Below are 14,819 nucleotides of genomic sequence, written 5' to 3'. Positions count from 1 at the left end.
TGTGCACAAATTTTTACATCATTTTTTTTCAATTAATCATGCACACTCGCCTAACAGATTGCTCCAAAGCGGCGGGTGTGCTAAACAGATTAAGACATATACATATATACACTTATTAAATACATAATTATAACATACATCGAAACAATACCTGACATCTATGGTCGGACATTACAAACATCGTATACAATGCGATCAATTACATTTTTCATGTAACAATATGAATTTTTATATTCAATAAACATCCACACAGAGACATATTATATATGGAGAGAAATCTGGCGAAACCTGAGATATAACAATAACTCAAGGTTTGCAATAGAAAATTGGAGAAGAAAAGTCAATTTTACAGGAACCGTTTCAATGAAAATCAGAAAAATTGAAAAATTCTGATTTTAACTATCACCAAGTTGTGAGATACTGTAAACTCAAATTTTGCGAGAAATTGCCAATTTTTTTTTAACCATTTCCAATTAAATCAGATAAATTAGCAAACTCTGATAAGAAGCGATCGACCGGGAGTGACAAACCAAGATCTGGCCAGCAGAGGGACTCTAGTGTGACTCGAACCCGTGACCACTCTGCTCAAAAGCATAATATGCTAACCACTAGTCCACGCCACTGGTTTTGTCATGTATTTGTTCGCTAAAACCTAGAGATTCCAACTTAAGACTACCAAATTTGGTATATATGTAATGTAATATTATTTCAATGTGCCTCAGCTCATACCGTATATGGGTTTTTTGAAGTATGAAGTAGTGAGAGTCCTTTTATGTATTTTTTTTTTATCTAAATCTCATCTCATCGTACAATGGCGAGCATTGGACTAGCTTGTAAACTATAAAAAAAATGACAAATTGGTGATTACACCACATCATATTGAAGCTCATCTTTTTGTTATTCTATTATCATCACTTTACATATGATCACATTCAGACACAAACGTGAATTTCGTTGACGGATTCCCTTGTGTCCGGTTTTGCTATTGTATTTCAAATAACAAAGCAAATTTCCGTGCCAATGAATGGGTCAACTAAAATTCTAAAACCGAGGACGCAAACTATTCGCACTGTCGCATTTAATGCAGAAAGGACGACAATTACGACGAGCGAGAACATTCTTAATATAAATATATATTATACATATGTATATACATACGTATAATTATATCGAAACCACAATCCGAATCTGATAAAAACAGCTTCCGTTCGCAGTGTGGTAATTTGTCGATTGCGCTCTCACCTAGTTAGTGGCTATTGTGTGATGCTGTATAGATTATTATATTACAAACTAGCAGGCGTTGCCTGACAAAGCCGGGCATTTCCAGGCCTATGTATGAAAACTAGTGCGTGCCGTGTCTTATTTATTTATTTATACATAGATATGTATATACGAGGAAGACTTGACAGGAATACCCCAATGCAACAATTAATTACAAACAATGCAGTATTTTATTATTACATAAATCACTGTATGTATTTCCATAAGCTGAAGAACACGAATTATCAATTAATTAATTAAATAATTAATCCATTGAGACACCTATGGATTTTAAATTTGTACATAATTTTAACAAATTGTACACACAATAAATACAGAAGATTTGCGACAACAGGAACGATGATTTTTTTGGCCAATTTTGAGGGACCGTTTCAACAATGATCAGCTAAAACTGGCAAACTCTGATAAGAAACGATCGATTCGGAGTCAGAAATACCCCCAAATCTAACCAGCAGTATAGCGGATCGAACCCACTGATCACTTGGTGCTAAACATACACGCTACCATTGAGCCATACTGCTGGCTATATTCTAATTTAGTGGTTATAAAAGAGCAACAAAGATTAGTGGTTAGCGCAGAATGCTTTCAACTAAAGAGTCATGGATTCATTATCTGGCCCATGCTGCTGGCCAGACCTTGGATATACATATGTATGTGACTCCAGGTCGATTGCTTCCTATCAGTGTTTGCAAATTTATCTGATTTCATTGAAACGGTTCCAACAAATTGGTAATCCTGTCCTGTTTCTCGCCGAATTCAAGCTTTCAACATCTCGAATTTGACAATTTATAAAATGCTACAAAAATGTGCGTCAAATTTATCCATAGATGTCTCAATGATGCTCTATAAATTGCTCAATTGGTTTAAATTTAAATTTATCTGGTTTCATTGAAACGTTTCCACCAAATTGGCAACCAATCCCTGTTACTGTCAAATTCAAATTTCTAGTACATATGTACTTTGTAAAAATTTGCTGTATATCGAATTTATCCATAGATGTCAGAATGATATTGATGCGTAGGGGTGGGTGGAGGATCCAAGTAAAAGGCCAAATTCGTTTCACAGCATTTATTGGTGATTAAGGAGATACACGCACTGGCAGTGCTCCGTGCAGAATGTCTTGATATGGTCTAAGTACCTCCTTATAAAGGACAGGTCGCTCAGGACATCTTCGACGTCCGGTTACTTCCCCATTGTTTAGTCACGTACTTGGATGTGCAGTCCCACGCTTTGGCGTTGTCAGTTCTAAGAACTCCACGGGAATGCGACCGAGTGCCGCTATCGCCACTAAGTGCATTCGGGGGTCTCTCATTGTTTAGCCGACTTGCACTTAAGCCTGGAGATAACCAATTATAACGGCGGCTCCTTTTAGCATACGCTACATTATAGTATAAATATAATGGTATTTGTAATGTAAAAATGGGTTCATATATAATAAAATTAAAATAATTTTATATACATACATATATATATATATATATATATATATATATATATATATATATATATATATATATATATATATATATATATATATATATATATATTTATATATATATATATATATATATATATATATATATATATATATATATATATATACATACATATATATATATATATATATATATATATATATATATATATATATATATATATATATATATATATATATATGTACATATGTATATATGTTCATATATTAAAAACTAAAGAATCACCAATGCATAGCTCCTACATAATGCTTCTGTTTGCTAGTTGGGGAATAATATACCAAATATATCTACTTAGAATATACCAAATTTGAAATATAATACTATGGGTTTGAATAGCAGAATAATATATGTACATATGTACATATGTACATACATACAAATAAATATTATTTCATTTGTATGTATTGAAATGCCAACGATATCCTGTTTCGAATTGTGTATACTATAAAAAGTGTGTGCTTATGTAGATTAGCGAAAGGGCGTAGTTGACGCTTTTCCAGTTGGAAAATTGTAGGGAAATTGCGTCAGGTCGCACGCAACAACATTCATCTTAGTCATGGAGGAGTGAGAATGAAATTGAGAGCAAACGATTCTGACAACCGACGTGAATTAATTACACGCGTGGGCTTTTCCGTGGAAATTCCGGAAAAATCGCGACTGAAAAGCGTGCTTTTGAAGGATGAGTTCACATATTGTTTTTTACGCTTTAGTACGGCTTTAAATAAATAGGAAATATACTTTTCATATATGGATGTAATTTTTGCCAAATGGAACCAACTCACATTAGCTGCTTGATCCATTGTTGTGAATCAATTTTATGTAAATGATTCAATAATTAAAAAATAGACTAGCTTGTTGATTTTATATATATATGTACTGTCGATTCTACAAATATGATTTTATGAAACATTCCGTCTTATATTTAGATAACAGAATAAGATTGTTAATAATAATAATTCAGTATCCCCAAAACTTTGCAAACATTTTCCGTGCTTATTCATTTGAAATCAGCCTGAGAGAACAATTTTAATAATAATTCCAATTCAACATAAAATACTTACATACATATAATCAATATACATATATACAATTACAAAACCATTCCAGTATTGTATCAAATATCCGGAAAACGAGATATCATAACATGCAAAGGCAAAATCAATCAATAAATACGCCTACATGATAATTTTAACATATTATTTAACCTTTTACTAATATGTACATAAAATTGAAAGTGTTTTTGTAAAATTGATTCATTTTGATCCCATCAAGGATTTGTATATTTTATTATATAAATAGAAAACCTCGGCATTGCCCAAGCTTAATTTATCAATTATTAAATATTTATTCAAGCAATAGGAACTCTATTTAAACTGTTTATATACATATCACCTTTAACCTTATCAATGCCTTATTCCACACTCAGCCGCAGAAATCTGCTAATTAAAATTAATTTAATAAGACGTCACACGATGTATAATATATGTATGTCTGTATGTAAGTATGTATGTATATATAAATTGGCATAATTCGTATGTTACGTACACACAATTCAATTAGCGTATCAATACATCAAAAAGCTCTTTCAATAATATCATACGGTCGATATACGAGGGTTTAACTAAAAGTAACCGGAATTTTTATTAAAAAATTCATAATTTAATCACCCACATAAAGATCTCGCTAAACATACTTTTTTTCATACCCAAAATTTTCTCCAGTTCTCTAAATTATTCTGAAACCGTTAGAAGAATATGCGTTTTATGTTTTTTAATGTGGAAATTTACGACGAAACCGGTCGTATGTTAGGTTTATAATCAAGCAGGTGAAAATCTCCAGTTTTCCATATCAAAAATATACCAAAAATGATGTAAATCCAATATGAAGACCATGCAAACAACCCCTTTGACATTTTGTAAATGTCAAAGGGGTTGTTTACTTGCAATTCTTTCCTTACGAATGAAAAGTCAATTTAAAAGCGGTAAGTCTTCAATTTTAGGTAACTTGCACCATGATAACGCACCTGCACACACCACGTTGATTATACATTTTTTGACTACAGTTTTTTCTACTTTTATTTTAACAATAATCACGGGAACGCAAAAAAAATCATGGTTAAGTAAAAAAAAACGCTTATTTTGCAAATACATTGTATACGCAAACACGCATTTCGACTCTGTATGCGGACTCGAGCAAAACTGCAACGTGGAATCCTCGTTGATCAGTCAAAATTTATCATAATTGACTTAAATAAAATTTAGTATGTGGAAATGTAGGTCTACAGAAGAATTCTACGTTTAAACTGGACAGATCAGGTTACAAATGAGTGTGTTTTGTCTCAATTGAAGAAAACAAAAGACATCGACGAGACCGTTAAAAGTCGAAAACTTGAATAATTTGGTCACGTAATGCGACAAAGAAAGATCTGCGGAAGTAGAGGTTCCGGAAGAAGAAGGACGTCCTGGCAGAAAAACCTGAGGCAGTGGTTCAACCAAAAATACCATTGCAATGTTCCGGGTGGCAGCCAACAAAGTTATCATTGGAAACATGATTTTTATCGTCCGGTAACGGAAAATGCACTAGAAGAAGTAGGTTGATAATAAATTCTTTTTTTTTGTAATAGTAAAAAAAATCTATTAAATATTCTTAAAAAAGAGATACATATGTATATGAAAAAAAAAATACTTTTTCGATATTTTTGTCGAGATAAAGCGATTGGTTGGAGGCACAGGAAATATTTAAAATCAATGATTTTTTTTATTAAATGTTCCCTTGATATGATTAAAATTCTCTACTAGGTCCATCGATGAAAATCCGATATTCACGTTTTTCACTCTTGCCTAGAGTACGTATCCAAACACATTAAAAAATTATATTAATTACAAATTCATTTATTTTATGTTCACTTTATACCAGGAACGCTTTACAGGTAACCCTAATGCGCCCTCCTGGCCAGAAATATTGTACATTTTGATACAAATATTAGTATTATACAATACAAAGTACATACATACATATCAATTAATATCCACAGAGACATTTACACTCAAATTTGAAATTAGAAGCATTTCATACAATTTAGCAAAATTCTAAATTATTGAAAACTCAAGATTTTGCGAGAAAATGAGTAAGGTTGCCAATTTGTTGGAACCGTTTAAATGAAAATTAGCAAACTCTGATAGGAAACGATCGACCTGGAGTCACAAATCCAAGGTCTGGCCATCAGAAACCAGTTGGATTTGAACCCGCGACCACTCTGTTCAAAGCATTATATGCTAACCACTAGTCTATTCTAATTAACTTATTCTAACAGGAGACGGTCGATCTGGATTTTAATAACAATCCAGATTTTGTTAACAGCGATAAACGTACTCGTAACCATCGGGAAAATCGAATAAATTCTGGTCTGTATATATCCTTATATCTCTTGGCTGATCTGTTTTCAAAGGCAAAATTCCGGTTACTTTTGAGTACCGCCTCGTATGTATGATATGCCTAATTCAAGAACGATCGGACGGATTTTAATGGACGCCTATTATATTTTCGCGATAATGGGGACCCCATTGTGCCGGTTGACACATTGACATTCGCACTCGACCGATTCGTCAATGCGAATCGGCTGATCAATGGCCTTCGTCCACTTTCGCCGCTGGAGAAAGAATAAATATTACGACACAGCAATTGCTTCTCTTACGAACCGTTCGATCGGTGCCAACTTCTCAGCGGGATATATGGACTTTATCGGCGGAGAAAATGAACTAATGCTCTTGTTTTTTTTTTATTATACATATATACATTTTTATATATTCGTTTCCTCTGATGTTGGAAGAGTGATGGCTGCCGGTCATAAGGAAAGGTTCAGTTGAGCTTACGAGCGATACTTTGCTTTCGATCGTTATTGATGGATGCCGATATCGTTAATGTTTAATGTACGGTTGCCATTTCGAAATCGATCCTCTTCGATTTATCGACGAATCTTTTACCAAGATGTGATCGCGGATCAGCTTTGAAATTCAGTTTTTAAAAGTGGATCTTTCATAACGCACATTTCAAAAATTTAAGCTAGAGAATTACATATGCACGTATCTCACAAACCTGACCTAGTGTGGTCCGACTTTTCATTTCCATCAAGGCTGTGGAGTTGGAGTCGCTAAAAATTCGAGCGCTTATACACGCACACTGTAGAAGTAAGACTTCCTTAGGCCGAGCAACTTTGTCGGCCGACTAATTGCGCCACCAGAAAAAATGTATGGAAATGTGAGCAACTAATAAGTTGACGGGTGTGGCACGCCCCATCTAAGGACGAAAACATGCTGAGTGGTACGGGACGCCACGTCCTTTGGCTCACCGCCGTGACCGTTTCACAGTGAGGGTTCCCCAAACCGAATTCAGTTGCAGTTGCACCTACAGAGTGTATATGTTTGGGAGTTCGCACGTGTATGCATATCCATATGCAACCGAGATCAGAGTTGCTAGTTTTTCACATGTGTTGAATTTCCATGCCATGCTATTGTTATACATGTGTAATTTCATATTATAATTTTGGAAATTGTTGCAGGTGTGTTTTTTTATTGGCTCAATAACTTTTGTAGGTCAATTTTGATCATTGCGATTTGACGTTTAGATGTGAAATTTGGAGGATGATTCATGGATGAACTAAGGGCGAAAGCACACTGGATGGTATGTGTCGCACATGTATGCATATCCATCTGCAAACGACAAGTTTCGCCTACGCTTCTTCAAATATGGGATTCACAGTTATCGATCACTGTCAAGCAAGGATAAATACAAAGATAAAATATCACCGAAAACTCTCCAGGGGGTGATTTTTGGGACTGTGTACAATGTATATGGGCTAGGGTGCTGCGTATTTTTATCATGTTTAAAAGTACACAGTAAAAAAAACACATAACACTCAGTAGGTTTTCGCCCTAACTGAATAAATTGGTCATAAGGGCGAAATCACACAGCGTGGGATGTGGCATGTGGCATGTTTTCCTATATTTCTTAAAACCGTTATCGATCACTGTCAAACAAGGATAAATACAATAATACAATTTTACCGAACACACCCAGGGGGTCTTTTTTTTTGACGCTGTGTACCGGGCATCGCATGAATGTACTGGGTATCGCATGAAAGGATGCCCATTTTTTTCGCACTTTTAAAAGTATTTTAAAAAAATCATGTACCACGTCCCGCCGTGTGTGATTTCGCCTTAAGTCGCTCAGTGTAGCAGGGGTCTTAGAGCCGGGCTACACCGGGTGATTTGCGAGTATGGTTGCCAGATGATAATTTGATAAAGGAGGGTAGATGGGTCTAAAAAGGAGGATTTTTTGTAAAAAAGGAGGACATTCAGAAATTAAACGATTTTTTTATATTATTTTACTTTATTTTCATCATATTTAGCTGAGCTGCCAATTTTGGAAAGAAGTTCTTGGTTTTTTAACAAATAATTATAAAAATCTTCATATGTCATGTTTTTGAAGTTGTATTGAGTAAGAATTAAAGATTTAACTGACTGCACACTTAAGTCTATTCCTCTCTTTGCTCCACTGAGTATTAATCAGTGAAAAAACTCTTTCCACATTTGCGTTATGTGCGCTTATACAAAAATAAAACTCGCAGATCTTGAGCAGTTCTGAGAAACATTCAATGTTTTTAACACTTTTGAAGTAGATTGTCCACTGCTCGTGCAACTTTAAATCATAATATGCTTCATCTTCATCTGATTTTGATTTAAGAAATTAAATCAAGTTAAAAAATTGATCGTGTAGCTTAACATCGTCAATCTCTACACCTCTGATGCTCAAGAACTCAATGCATGAAACTAAATCATCATATTTTAGGTTTTCGTTCTCTTTCAGCAATGTCATCTACTCAAAACATTTGAAATCTTCCAAGGGTATCATCCATTCCATCAAGTAATCTTCACAAGCCTCGTAAACACTGAAAAATTCGTTGGAAATGGACTCGGCTTCATCATTATCACGAAGCTGTTCTCTTACGCTTAGTGGCAAAAAATTGTTTTCTTCGATTACGAAGCATATGAAGTACGGATTGAAGTATCTTTGAAATTTCCAGAACGGAATTATGTTCCGCCAGTCCCGCCCGATGTTTAGCAAAAAGGAGGACTTACAGTAGGTAAGGGAGGACGGGAGGACAAAACATGGAAAAGGAGGACATGTCCTCCTTTTGGATACCATCTGGCAACCCTACCTGCGAGGGACTTTGTTGCCCAAGCGTAGTTACTTGTGGTCACTTTTGATCAACCAACTCGGGCAATCAACAACGACCAAAAATCTGTGTTAATAGTTTTTTCACTATGTGGTCGCCGGCAACTAATCACCGAGATTGCACCCCTCAATACAAAGCTTAGACCCGGGCCACACCGAGCGACTTGCAAGCAACTTAGTCAGCCGACTTGTCGCGACAAATAAAAATGTATGAAAATAAGAGCGACCAAGAAGTGCACCATCTTACTGCATACATTGGTCTGGTCGCCTTCAACCAAGTTAGTTGCTCGGCTTAGTAATCCCTTGAAAAACATCAAATTTCAACACTTCTTGACTGTATTCATAGGTATAATACATACATTCAATTAGGTTTAGAATTCTATTTAATATTATCATATTATGTACTATGTATACATAGTTATGCAAAGTAATGTAATTACTATTTAATTACTGTCGGGTTCGAGCGAACGTCGTGCGCTTAGCAGAGCGTATCTAAAAGTTAGGTACATACCGTACCTACTATTATACATACATACCTATATACATATTATATGTAACATTACGTGTGACGTTCGCTCCCCTCGCAAATGTAGAAAATTAATTACAGGGGGAGAATTTCGCGTTTTTGATTTAATAACGCGTCCGTCAGAATTGACGGGAAGTCGGACGGTTTGATTTGTCGTCATTGTATGCACGCAATATCTTCCTAGGAAGTATTTTCGTATTGTATTCCGCTTACTGTCACACGATCGAATAGTGTAGAAAGAAGTACACTGTATATTGTTAGTCTCAATAAAATATGTATTGAGTACATCGAGTCCATTTTGATTGATGGAAATTGGTCACGTGGCCATTTTATAGTTCATAATCCACTAGGTGTTGTTTCCTCATTATCCATTGTTAACCTGAAACGCGATAAAGTTTCAAGTTTATGCACTTGCATATTGTATAACTAGCTTTCATATCTGGCAGATATATAATATAAGAGTTCAAAGGAAAGATCTTTGAAGTACTCTGAACCCTTTCAAAGTTCAATTACAGTCTAAATTGGGATATCGTGAGCAAAGATCGGCGTTGGGACGATGTTTTTTTTACATAAAAAATGGTTACTATTGTCAACCATGCTTTTTTTTATTACTAGATTCTTATTTCACTTTCGATTTTTCGTCTGACGAAATTTGGGTCCTTATCGAAATGCGTGGAGTAGACTGCATGCGGACCCGCCGGCTTTACTCGAATGATGATTGGAACTTTATCTTGCGAAAATTCACACATTTGATACGTCTCTTCCTTACAGAATTTCTCAGGTTTGCAAGTTACTTGCCTAACTCATTCAATTCCAATAGAATCCGGCATAGAATCTGAATCCAGTATTATGTTGCAATACATAGAAACTGATTAAATCGGACTCATCCTCTCACTGCCTAATAAGTAATGTAATTTATTCGTCAATTTCAAAACATATGTAGGTAGGTATACACACGTTTCGTGTAAAATTTTAGTTAACCAACTCCACACTGAACCAAGGTTAACCAGTTGGCTATAGAACGTTCATGTCTATGTAACTTTCAATTCTGCACAAAATTAAATCATAGTTCACACAAATCGTCAAAACACTCAAAAATGACTCATTTGGGTAAAAAGTCGACTCCATACATTGAAGTGAATTCACATAAAGAACTTCAAGTTTGATAAATTTCAGACATTTGGACCTTTGATCGAGATCGTTTATTCGGTCCATTATGCGATTTGAAGCTGTGCGTTGAAACGAGCCGTAGATCAATCGCTCTTTTTTCATGGTTTTTATTAGTTTTTTTTTTATGTACGAAAGAATTTAACACGTGTGTTTTACGTGAAAAATTTGGCGGAACACTTTTCTCTTCGTATAATAAATATTTCTCTTTGTAAAGGGACTCTTCCGTCAGCGTCGGAACCATTGTGTTAACCTGCTCGAAATAATTGCCTCTCGACAATGGACCATTGTTTTATTTATTTTTTGTATACGACCAGCTTCAGGATACGTATCTGTTGATTCTTTAGATTAGTTTCGGTTACTTTCGAGCCACGCTGAAGAATTTCAGAATCAAAAGTTCTAAAGCACCCTCTTTTGTTTCTTTTGTATTACTCATTTTATGTCAGTGATGGATAAATGGTATTTTCATAGCTACATAGTTGAATATACTCAAATGAGGCAATTGCGATGATACTACCAAAGTTTCTCAATATGAAAATGCTAATGAGGCATTTGAACCGTCTCAGCTGCTAGGTGGGAATGTTTCCATGGCAACGAAAAGTGATGAAATGAATAAACCCACATATAAGGATGAAGATTCAATATGGTATTATATTTATGCAGTAGGTAAATCACAAATAATACATATATGAAAATAATATTGTGTATTCAAAAATTCAACCATGTCACTTGTTTCTACAAGCCTCTTCTATGTTTGCCTTCGCTCGTTCGTCTGGAAACATTTGGATTTGATATCCTACATTCTTCCGATCGTTTTGAAACTTTGCCATTTTGCGTGGTTTGGTCAACAGTATATATGTAGGTATATTCAAATCAAATCCGCCAGTACGATGGTGAAAAATAATCGTAATAGACAAGTTTAAAGATCGGCGTTGGTCAGCATCCATAGGGTTAAAATATTTTATATAGTGTCGTGTCTTTACCCTTTAGGTATAATCACAGATTACCTAAACACAATCTGCTTTAGATCGTCGACTTTAGAGTCTTTAATTAATATTATGTATTATGATCATTTTTAAGAATTGTATTATAAATAGGTTTTTGAGCTCTTGTTCCTATTATGCTGTACATTAACATTCGAATAATATAATACTATGATTACTAACAAAATTAAATTAAAATTGTAAAATAGAAAATGATCAGTAGATCAGTAGCTATTAAAATAGATATAAGATCTATTGTGAACATAATTTAGTAATAATAAAAATCAAAAAAATATAGTGTCGTGGCTTTTTGGCTGACTGCTAAGAGTGACTCAAAAATACGTGAAAGAATGTATGCAGATCTGAGACTCGATGTTCGATTTTATTAGTATCATTTACCTTTTCATAAATACAAAATATAAAGTATTGAAAGAAAAGAAATTTCAACGAAAATCCCATTCTTAAGGCACCGGCCCGGTCGATAGTATCAATTTGTACTCTTCTTCTACCCCGCGGGTAAGAACGAAAGCCTTAATTCGTTTATAATTGATAGCACGAAGTATTTTCCGCTGCACTTGCCTTTCTATTTTACATTACATAAGAACTTCACTGGACTAATGGACGCACCATGTACATATAAGCGGAATCTTTTGTATTTCACATATTAATTCTATCACAATTCCGCGTAACATTCAATTTTTGTTGAAGATTTCTCGCACGCCACTTATGCATGCATACGAATATATAAATATAATCGGCCATTTGATTCCATTTCGAATCCATGTGCTTGGGAAACGCTCCCAATTAATCGCCATAGAAGAATACCATTTGATTTTATTAGTGCATCGTAAACAATTAGCATTCAGCGAAATAAAATACTTATGTAATTGTTTGTAGTGAAAAATAAAAGTTCCCAACGAATTTGTTGAGATTGAAATCTGCGATGTTTCTGAATTTTCTAAATATGATTGTAATTTATTTCGCACTTTCGTTCGCTTCTTCAATTGCGTATGAAAAAGGCGTTTTCCGTTTGACTTCTCGAACGTAATCTAATACTAGTCGCTTACACTTTTTACAGTCTTGTATCTATAATATGTACCTACATACTTCTTTCCTACGTGATTCTTTTATGAGAGTTTTATTCTCTCGAATTTTATATTGAATTCTCAAAATATATATTTCTGGAGGACTTTGTCGAATGCTAATATAAGGATACAATGCACGAGCGAGTCAGAATTGAAATTATAACGGAAAAGGGTCCCTTCTTTTGTTAAAGTGAAACGACGTCTGTAGAGAATATTATGAAAATTTATATTTTCATATATTTTTTTCATTTAAAAACTTCTATAGGGACGGTAAATTCATACAGGATGTATTTCCTGGTAAAGTAATACAAAATGTAGGTAATGGCAACAACTATCGAAATACTTAAATACTTCCGCTTAGCATATCAAAACATGCTGATGTATTATTTTGCATGGAAGTTAACAATTTTTAAAATATTTTATTACTAATATATAATACGAGGTATAAGATTCTTGTTACTATTCAATGATATTTTGAACATTGCTGGTATATTTGGATTTCATTCAAAACTAGTGTTGTGCCCGTTGATATTTCAACGGGGTGGCTTTGGCAAGAAAATGATACATCAACCACACCCGAGGCTATTGTCGCTAACGGTTTAAGTATTCATAGCCCTGATATTCAATTCGCATTGTCTCCTCACTCTTATTAAAAAAAGTTGACTAAATGTTATCCCGCCACACTCCGACCATTGCCTATTTCTGTGTACTGTTATTTTTTTATTTCTTTAAAAACATACGTTGGGATTTAATTATGACTGAAGGTAGTAATTCTTTGGATATTTCGTAAACATAAGATGGATACGTATCGGTCCATAGACTTCGAAAGAGATGTTTCAATTTTTTGCTAGAACATTGCTCAAAGTGACTGTTGCTCTACTGACATTTATCACAGTAATCATGTCTGCCATTAAATTGGAACGAACAACATTTTTTATAGTTTATAGGTAGCTTCAACTAAAATAAACTTTAATACAATATTTATTTAAAAATAACAACCTAACCTTTCAAATATTCATATCATATACATATGTATATACATACATTTGTTAGTACATTAGTTAGTACATGTATTTTAAATCGTCTATGTGGTAAATGGAACCTCGGCATTTTAATCTATATATACATATGTCATAGTGAAATTATATTTCAAGTGGAAATATATGTTCACTCACGTTTCAGTGAAATCACAACCAGTTACATTTTCAGGGTTGGTTTTATTAATTTAAGATTAGATTGTTAGGGTTGGTATTATTTAAGGGTTAGGATAGGTTAGGTTAAATAAGGTCTGGCCCTATTAATTTAAGATTGAGTTGTTATGGTTAAATTTATATAGTTAAACGTTGTAAATTTATTTTTTGGTACATTTTCACTGCTTGAATTGGTTAAAATATATACTTTTACTTGCAATATGCTTTCACTGTAACATTCATACATATTGTATATAAAAATCAATGTTTGTCTGTCTGTCACGTATGCGTTCCTATACCATTCAACCGATTGTTATGAAACTTACAGGAGCTATTGTGTGTATGTCCGCGGTGGTTTCTGTAAAAAAGATCGTCCAAAAACGGGAACGGAAACGGGAAAAACGGGAATGAGTGGCATTGCAACGCAATAATTTCAAATGTTATCGCGTCGTCGCCACCTGCATTGTCAGGGTAAAATAAAAAAACAATTGAATAATTTCAAATGTGTTCGCCGCCTGCGTTTTCCCGATAAATTATCATTACTGTAGTTTAATTCGATTATTAAATATTAATTTGAATCTGAAACATTTACTTATCGAAACACATCAAGCAATGGGAATGGGAATGGAAACAGGAACGGGAACGGGAATTGCATGCGTTATTGTAGCATTGCAACGCATGCCGCGTTCAGCTAGTTTATAATAAAAAACATATTTTCTTACAATTTATTGGATTCATTACATTGACCAAACGTTGGAGACTTGATTGATGCTTTTTTTGTGCATTAAACATCATTATACACTTATTACAAGTAGCACACAAATTTTACATAACATTTCAAACTAAAACGTAAAAGT

At 34.1% G+C, this 14,819-nt stretch overlaps 1 protein-coding gene across 1 annotated transcript in view; it reads left to right on the top strand.

Annotated features, from left to right (window-relative positions):
• Pgant2 (polypeptide N-acetylgalactosaminyltransferase 2) overlaps positions 1-14,819 on the top strand; it is a 129,247-nt gene that overhangs the window by 75,455 nt on the left and 38,973 nt on the right. The window lies entirely within an intron of this gene.

This window comes from Arctopsyche grandis, chromosome 8 (genome assembly GCF_051622035.1).
Source record: "Arctopsyche grandis isolate Sample6627 chromosome 8, ASM5162203v2, whole genome shotgun sequence".
NCBI lineage: Eukaryota > Metazoa > Arthropoda > Insecta > Trichoptera > Hydropsychidae > Arctopsyche > Arctopsyche grandis.
Note: the sequence above shows the minus strand (reverse complement) of the source record. Positions and strands in the feature narration are given on the sequence as shown.